The sequence below is a fragment of the Phocoena sinus genome, chromosome 7 (assembly GCF_008692025.1).
Source record: "Phocoena sinus isolate mPhoSin1 chromosome 7, mPhoSin1.pri, whole genome shotgun sequence".
In the NCBI taxonomy this organism is placed as follows: Eukaryota; Metazoa; Chordata; class Mammalia; order Artiodactyla; family Phocoenidae; genus Phocoena; species Phocoena sinus.
Genome location: NC_045769.1, coordinates 73536713 through 73545418, shown reverse-complemented (window position 1 = coordinate 73545418; position 8706 = coordinate 73536713). Strand labels below are relative to the sequence as shown.

The 8706-nt window shown below is 46.8% G+C and overlaps 1 protein-coding gene across 5 annotated transcripts in view; it reads left to right on the top strand.

The window, feature by feature from the left end:
* Nucleotides 1-258: 258 nt before the first annotated feature.
* TANC1 (tetratricopeptide repeat, ankyrin repeat and coiled-coil containing 1) overlaps nucleotides 259-8706 on the top strand; it is a 235264-nt gene continuing 226816 nt past the window's right edge. For 2 of the 5 annotated variants that reach the window (XM_032636672.1, XM_032636666.1), the window contains exon 1: nucleotides 259-398. The gene's annotated coding sequence lies outside the window, so the exon portion shown is untranslated. Of the gene's footprint in view, nucleotides 399-631; nucleotides 649-8706 lie in introns of those variants that run through there. The other 3 variants (XM_032636671.1, XM_032636669.1, XM_032636667.1) reach the window with 3 other exon arrangements.

Genomic DNA, 8706 nt, shown 5'->3' with positions numbered 1-8706 from the left:
ATCCTTCAGGGAACCAAGCGCAGCCTCGGGGGACTAGCCCCCAAGGGGGAAGCTGGGCACCCCGCAGAAAGTTCACGCGCCGGACCGCAGTGGGTCCCGGGAGCCGCCGCAAGCCTGGGCGGGGAGGGCGCGGGAGGCGCGGCCCGGGCGGGCGCGCGAGAGGAAGGTGCCTTCGGGAACACGCGCAAGGGCGGGGATTCGCGCTGCCAATGAGGCCCCGGTGTGGGCCGTGCGAGGCGGGGGGACGGGCCGGAGCGCAGCCTGAGCTGTGGCAGCTGCGGGAGCAGCGGCCGCTTTGGGAGCTGGCGGAGAGGCAGCCGCGGAGCGCAGAGCTGGCCGCGCCCCGAGGCCCGGCCCTAGCGGTGGGGAACCTCACCGAGGGGCTGGAAACTTTCCCGGTAGGTAACTCCCGCCGCCCTGGCGCCGCCGCCGGCCTCCGCGCGTCCCGGGCAGCGCCAGCTGCTGCGGTGCAGAGGGGAGCAGGGGTCTCGGGAGGAGGAGAGGGTGATGGGAGAGTGGAAAGGCATGTGGGGAAGTTTCTGGAGGCTCCCTGCCCCCCCTTCGCTGGGCACACCCGGGAGCTTTCCGGGGATAGGCACGAACTTGTTGGGCGCCTCGGGCCTCGGTCCTGGCGGCTCTGGAGAATCGGTACCTTCCCTTCGCCTCAGCTCCGCGCCGGACCGAGCCGGCCCCGGGCGGAGCTAGGGTTCGGGGGCGCCGGGAACGCGCGACTGCACGCTCGAGTTTCTGGACCACCTCCGCCCGGCGCGTCTCCGCGCCCCCTTTCCCGCCTCCTCTGTTGCCTTCGGGCTTGGCAAGGGCCTGGGCTGCGCCTGGTACCTGGGGTTGGGGGAGGCGAGGAAGAAGCGCGCCTGGCACCGCGGGGTCCGGGACGCCCCCGGAGGTGAGCGTGGGTCGCGAAGTTGACGGGTGAACTTAAGCCTCGGAGGGAGTCATATTGCCCCACTCTGGGCTGAAAGTATTGCTTCGCTTCCAAGAACACTGCGATGAGTATATCCACGTTCTTTTTTGGGGGGTGGGGGGACCTAGGATTAGATCTTTAGGGAGAGTGAGAATTATTTCAAGATTGTGTATCCCCCCCCGTTCTTGGAAACGGAAGAGTGCTCACTTCTTTGGGGGGACTTATGTCAGGGCGCACGTTCTTCCTCCCGGACTTTGGGGTGCGGGCGCGCAGCGCTGTGGGTGTGACGGGCTCCCCGCTTTGGCGCGGCAGCTTTCCGGAACGGCTGGCGAGGAAGGAAGCCCCAAGGCATTGTGTGCCGAGGTTGCAGACAGAAATGTCTCTGGACCGGCGTTCTCAAAACTTACTTCACTTATTGTGTAAGGCTCCGGGAGGAAATGCGGCGGTGGCCAGGTAGAAATACGGCGCCGCGGCCAGGGCTTCGGAGGACGCCGGGCTCGGCGACAGTCTACCCCTCCCAACCCCCTCCAGTCCACTGTTGGCAGCCCCAGATCCCCGTGTCTTGAGGGATGGGACTCGTCTCGGTAGCGCTGTTCCCTGCTTGAGTCAACTCCGGGAGGTTAGGAGGGCACCTTCATCTTGAACTTGACCCTAGGAGCATCGCCGTCTGGGCGGGTTACAAGGTAAAAAGGAAGCTGAATCTTCCCGTGGGATGGGCCTCGAACTCTGCCATGGAAAGGAAGTGACTGGTTAAAAATCTTTGAGGAATGGCCTTAGGACTGCTGAGGTCATTAACTCCAAATGCCACACCATCAGACTGCAGAAGTTAATGTGTTTGGAGGGGGATGGGGATAGGAGAGGAAAGGAGAAACCTGGTGAGTTAGTACAGAGAGTTGGTATTAATGCGTAGTGGAAATGAAGGGAGTCTGCATCTCTGCTTTCACCAGATCCGCTACTCTCTCTCTCTCTCCCTCCCTCCCTTTTTTTTTTTTTTTCTTTCCTTCCTGGGTCATCGTTATTCCTGCCAGCCTGGCACTCCTGGGATGGGGGAGGGGAAGGAGAAGAAAGCAGTTGGGAAGCTTCCCTGGCCAGCTTGGAGGTATTTAAGATCTGCTACTAGGAAGATTCCAGGATTTTAACAGCTGCTTTTTGATTGCTGGGAATGAAAGAATTTATGAGCCACCGAGAGATGTTCATTATAGTGGTAGTCTGACTGTTTTACTCATCTAAGCTACTGAAGATCTCACAAGGGACCTTCCCTTGGAGTATGCCAGTTTTTGCAAAATTTGTGTCAGCCAGAATGCTTGGTGAGTGTCAGTCAGAACTCATCGTAAATATATCCTGGAGGTATTAAGATGAAAAGTATGTGGGAGTGAAGGAAATATGGTATCTGACATCCTTCAGGACTTCCTCTTAGGGTTGCTCCTGTTACCTGCCAAGTGAATTCGGTCCAGGCTTCCGGATTGTTGTGATTTGACAATAAGAGATGGGAAATAGTGTCATCGATTTTAGTGGAGGCAGGAAAGTCCAGAAATAAATTTAAGGTCACTTTTCATGACCCTGTCTTTCAGCTGTGATACCACAAACTTAACTTTTACTGGGACTTGGGAGCCATGGTTTTCCTGCTTTTTTGGTTTAACCACCAGAATGTCTAAATTATCATAATTTATGTCCATCGTGGAACTAAAACATAATTGATTCATAGTCAGCCTTTTTCTGCTTCCCATAACAGCCTGTAGAAAAGAACATTTCGTCTCTTTAACCACACACAATTTATTTGGTGCCATAGTGGGTTTTTGATAGTGGGTGATTGAGGGCACAAATCTAAAGACAATGGAATTTTCTCGATTAAATTGTTCATTTTTAGGCAACACCCCCCTCTGAGTTGCTGATTAATTCTTTGTCTCCCGGGAACATTAAAATCAGTATCCCTGGGCTGCTAGAACTGTAATCCATATTATAATGATGTCTGCCAGCATAGCTGGAGGTTCATGTTATGTCGATGTTTCCATTAGACATTTCTAACCCAATTGTAAAGGTTTTTGTCTGGGTTGGGTTACAAGTAGGCTGTGAGTCTCATAGTCAGAGAGATGGTTTTATTTATATATTTATTTATTTTTTTTTTGGTACGCGGGCCTCTCACTGTTGGGGCCTCTCCCGTTGCGGAGCACAGGCTCCGGACGCGCAGGCTCAGCGGCCACGGCTCACGGGCCTAGCCGCTCCGCGGCATGTGGGACCTTCTCGGACCGGGGCACGAACCCGTGTCCCCTGCATCAGCAGGCGGACTCTCAACCACTGCACCACCAGGGAAGCCCATGGCTTTATTTTTTATCTTTCTGATGAAAAGTTTGTTTAACTTGTAAGTTACAGGAGTAAAGTTTACAAAAGCAAAATAAAGCAGAAGAAATATATGTATTGCTGGGGAGAGATTTGTTTTAGTTCCTAGGATAGCTTTGTTTTGAACCATCCTTTAAAATGCATATTTTAATGGTGGAAAAACTAGGACCTCTTCCCAACCTCCCACCAGTTTACAAATGTTGTCTGTTTACTAGGCTCTTAAGACTTTCTGGGCCTTAGTTTTCTCATTGTTATCATCCCTGTAATGGGATTACCTTTCAACCGTAAAGTTCTGTGACTGTCCAGTAGTTTGAGAAATGTAGGCATTCTGGAGCCAGTACTGTAATATTAGAATAGTACTTTGGGGTTTGTAAAGGGCTTTACTTACATATTTTATCCTTAAACCCTCAGTTAAGTAAACTGAGGCGGGACAAGTTAGATCAGTTTGCTTGATATCATCTATAAATGGTGGAGGTGAACTTGAACCTAGGTCTTCTGATTCTCCCTCTTCCCACCCCCATGTCTCTCTTTATTCACGGAGTCACAAGTAAGTTGGCTAAAACTTGACAAACAGACTAATGTTAATATGTGGCATTTCATTTATGGGTTATTCGGGTTTCAGAACCCCAGGGTTAACATCTATGCTTTGATGTCAGAGATTAAAAATAGTTCAGTAATAATGGTAATAAAACTTGCTTCCCAAGAGAGTTTCAGAAATTCACATACCTCAAACTAACCATTTGTTTATTTTCAACTTCTTTTTTATTAAGTAGGCTTCAGTGTCTAGTGTGATTTATAATCCAGACTAGTAACCCAGACAGCATTCTTAAGGAAATCACTTCTCAAATCTGTACATCTTTTTTAAAATAAGCAATGAACATATCATTTGCCTTTCTTCTTGATATCTCTCAGCTGAATTACAAAGCCTGGATAAATGTCCCATTTTTGGTGACATCCTTCTTGGGCTCTTTCTACTGATGTCTGGGTAAGTCTGATTTTGCAGCACTTCCTGTGCTAAATAAATTCTTCCCTTATGCTATTGGCTTAACGGTAAAGAAGTAGTAGGCTGCAGGTGACCCATTTTCACTGTGACTCTAAATGTTTGTACTGTGTCCTGCTTGCCTATTTAAGAGCGCTGAGCGCAACTTGACACTCATCTGGAAGCTGGTATGGATTTTCTTTAAAAGGCTCTAAAATAAAATTATGTGCTAAGCCATAGGCTCTTTTATGTCCGAGCAACCTGTTCATCTTCAGCTCTTTAAACTTATTCTCAGAAGACCATCTTTTTAAAATATTAAACAATGGGGTTTAAACCTCAGGAAGAGGTTGAGAACTCATCAATGAGTTCTGATTGGCTGACTATAAAATAAAAAGGCTGCCATTTTCAGGTGTGCGTAGAGAGACAGTGTTATGAAGCAGTATTTGCTAATGAAGTTGGGAGACTTGGTTATCAGTGTAACAGAAGGGGACAAGAGCAGCAAAGCAGAAGAATGGCTTCTGGTTTTTTATTATGAGGAGAATGGATTTTGAAGGTTAGGGGAGGACTTTTGATAAAGAATGCTATCGGGAGACGTTATCTTGTGCAGTGTCGAAGGGGTTCTGGTTTGGGTTGGCTGTGTTACTGATGAGGGATGCCCTTCTAGGGTGGATGTTGTCTTTAGGGGCTCCTGCAGGTGTGTGTGATCAAGGAGAATATTCTGGAAAGAAGGGTCCTATAGGTAGGAATGTCAAGGACAAGAAAAGTGTTGCAGAGGGATGGCATAGTCCCTGAATTTTAGCACAGATTTTGCCACTACCATGAGGGAATTTATTAGTAAAAATCTTCCAGTCACAACCATATAGATGTGAACCCAGGATGTTCAGCCGTACAGCCCAGAACCACGGTGACTCACCACTCACCACCCTGTCTGCCACGCCCAGAACAGAGGCTTATTACCTCCGTGAGTTGGGGTCGGAGTTGGGGAAGTCTCTAAGAAACACTTGGCTGTGACCTTTTCATGCATATATGCTCATGCAAAAATGGGATCTTCTATCACATGTGCTTTTGAAGAAATATGTAAAAGATTCGACACACAAGGGTGCATGTAATGTATCTGCACAGTTTAGAGTACAGTATATACTTATGTGATGTGTTTTTTCTCCTGTCATATCAGTACATTCTTCTTTGGCACTGTTTTAATGGCTGTTTAGTAAATCCATTACATACATTACTATAATTTATTTTAACCAGCCCATTTTGACATTTAGGTGTTTTGGAAAGAAATATCTCTCAGGCTATCAGAGCCCTTTGGCTCAGATATGATTTACGCATCATTAAATCACAGGGCCCAATAAAAAATAAATTAAAAAATCATAGGGCCCAGCACACAGGGGTACCTGGCTGCTGGTACCTTCAAAACCTCTCATCATCAAGAAACTGACTCTTTGTTCTTAGTTCCAATTTGAGAAAACCCTGGAGAGAACCCAGATTGGCCTGATGCCAGCCAAAGGAGAGTTACGGTTGGCAGTCCCCATTAGACCCACAAGATGGGACTGTGGGGAGACAAAGTATCCTACAAAGAAGGGGGTTATTATTAATGGAAGAGAGAGGGAGCTGGGTAAACAAAAAGAGCTCGCTGTCTAATGCAGGATATGTTTCCAAAAGTGGTGTTGATGGTCATAACAACATACCAATATGCCAAAGAATGTGAACATTTTTAATGCTCCTGTAATATATACCCTATAGTCTTGAGAGTAGTAGACTTTTCCACACTCTGTGGGGATTTGAATTGCTTCGTGCACAGGCACTTGTGTAACAGGGTATTGAATTACTGCAAAAAACTCGGAAGTTGGTCATTATTCCCATGTAACCCATTATACTCCCCTCTGTCTGCCACGCTTTATACTAAATTACTTGGGATTAGTAACATCAATTCTTAATGTTTACTGAGTGCTTGCTGACTCTGAACTAGATGATTGAATTTTAAAAATTCTGTGGAAATGAAACAGCGTTGTTCTTTCTTCACCCACTGTCCTACATATGTAGAGTGCTGTGGCTCAGGGGTAGTTTCTTGCCCATACCACAGCATTCCCCATCCTGGTCCTCCCTTCCTTCTTGTGGCTTAAACCAGCAACCCTTTATTTGCTTGGGATTCAGAAATTGGAGCTGGGTTCAGCAGGGTGGCTTTTCTGCCTGGGTCTAGGCGCACTCATGCTCTGGTGGTTACATGATTCATAGCAGGGGCCCATTGCTGTGAAAATTTACCACATTGCTTGATAACATAATGCTGCTTTTGATTAGTTTTCCATTGCCCATGTGTTGCAGGGTAAGTTGGGTGTACGTCCGGTCCCAGGGAGTGTATCTTGATTAAGCCAAGTCAACCTTAGTAATACCATCCATACCTGTTGCTGGTGACTGGTTAATGATTAAGTGTTTGACCAACTATTGGGTCCCACCATATTGAGAACCTAAGATGGTCAGTACAATAAAACAGTTTGACACTCTGAAAATCACAGAGTACAAAGACGGAAGGAGCCTAAGACCACAGGGACTTTTTTTAGCTGCTGAATTAACCAACCCTAAAACCACTGTGACTCAGAACTTCTTATGTGGGAAAATTTTTTTTTATTATTGTTTGAGGCAGTGATCTCCAAGGTGGAGTGTGCCAGACCATCCGATATGGGAAGGAAGAAAATATTAAAAGTTTATCTAGAAAAAAAATAAGCTTTACTAATATTTAATAGATGAGTTGACACTGGTTGTTATATCTGAAAGTCTTCTTGTCACTTAGGTTATAGAAGGTTGCCTGAGGGAAGAGGAGGCATTTTACAACCTGGTGGAACTGACAGTGGTACCCTCATTCTTATTCTTGTCTTTGGTGAACTCTATCCATGTAAATGGATTTATGGGTTACATCATCTAGTTTTTTTTTTTTTTTTTTTTTGCGGTACACGGGCCTCTCACTGTTGTGGCCTCTCCCATTGCGGAGCACAGGCTCCGGGCGCACAGGCTCAGCAGCCATGGCTCACGGGCCCAGCCACTCCGCGGCATGTGGGATCCTCCCGGACCGGGGCACGAACCCGTGTCCTCTGCATCGGCAGGCGGACTCTCAACCACTGCGCCACCAGGGAAGCCCTATCATCTAGTTTTAAGTAGACTGACTACAACAAAATAGCCAAGTGGTTTAAAAAGATTCTTGCAAAGAAAGTTGAATGGTAATGATGTAAATCTACAGGAATAAGAACATGTAGACATGTGCTTAGGAAATGCCTTTTAAATCAAATTTAATGAGTTGGCACCAAAATTGTGTATGGATGTGTATTAATAAATGCAAATAGGGCTTCCCTGGTGGCGCAGTGGTTGGGAGTCCGCCTGCCGATGCAGGGGACATGGGTTCGTGTCCCGGTCCGGGAGGATCCCACATGCCGCGGCAGCGGCTGGGCCCGTGAGCCATGGCCGCTGGGCCTGCGCGTCCGGAGCCTGTGCTCCACAACGGGAGAGGCCACAGCAGTGAGAGGCCCGCATATCGCAAAAAAAAAAATAAATAAATAAATAAATAAATAAATAAATGCAAATAAACCTAAGAATACTGTTTGGATCATTCTCATCCTTTAAAGAGTTTTTGATGGATGTTTTATAATGTATATACTACATTAGTATACACATGTAATTTGTAACTAGTGTTTTAATTATGTATAAATTATTGGGGTACATGTTTAATATTTTTACTGTTAGGGCTGCATGATCAAAAGGTTTTGAGACCCCAGTTTAAGTCCCTTATTGTCACGTAGTTTTTGTTACTTGCAACTGAAAACACCATAGCTAATGCAAGGACAGATAAGAGCCCTGGCTGTTCCCCTTTTATTCATAGGTTTCAAGATTCTGTATGGTCTGATTTGTAACTTTCTTTACTACACCCACTTGTCCTCCATGTGTCTCTGCCACTGAGACTGTAACTGTCCTACTTCGTTTCAATTTTGCCTCTGAGGAGGCTGTCCTCCCCTTCCCCCCACCACTGAAATTTTCATTGTCCTTCAAGGCCTAGCTTAAGTAAATATTGCTTTCTCATTCACATTTTTCTGATTTCTCCCTTCTGCCTCTAAATGGTTCCTTCTATTTAATCCCCCCAGCACATTGCTTGTACGTTGATTGTAATGTTTTTCTCTTTTTGTCTTTTATTAAAAAGTCGTTTGCCTGCTTGCTTTGCCTATGGGTTGTAGGCCTCTTGATGGTTGGGTCCTGGCTTGCCTTAGTCATTTTTAAAAATTGCTTGTTTCCCCTTCTGGGAGAAAGGCAGGCAGACAACCCGCAGTTGTTAAACACTGCTCCTAGCTGTTTACCATGGGGAGGGTCTCTCTCCTCCAGCCCTTGACAACCTTAGGAGGTAGAGAGCGCCATGTACGTGTGAGGGATCTGAGAGCAAGGAGCACATGTGGCCAAGACAGGAAGATCCAGGATCCAAACCATG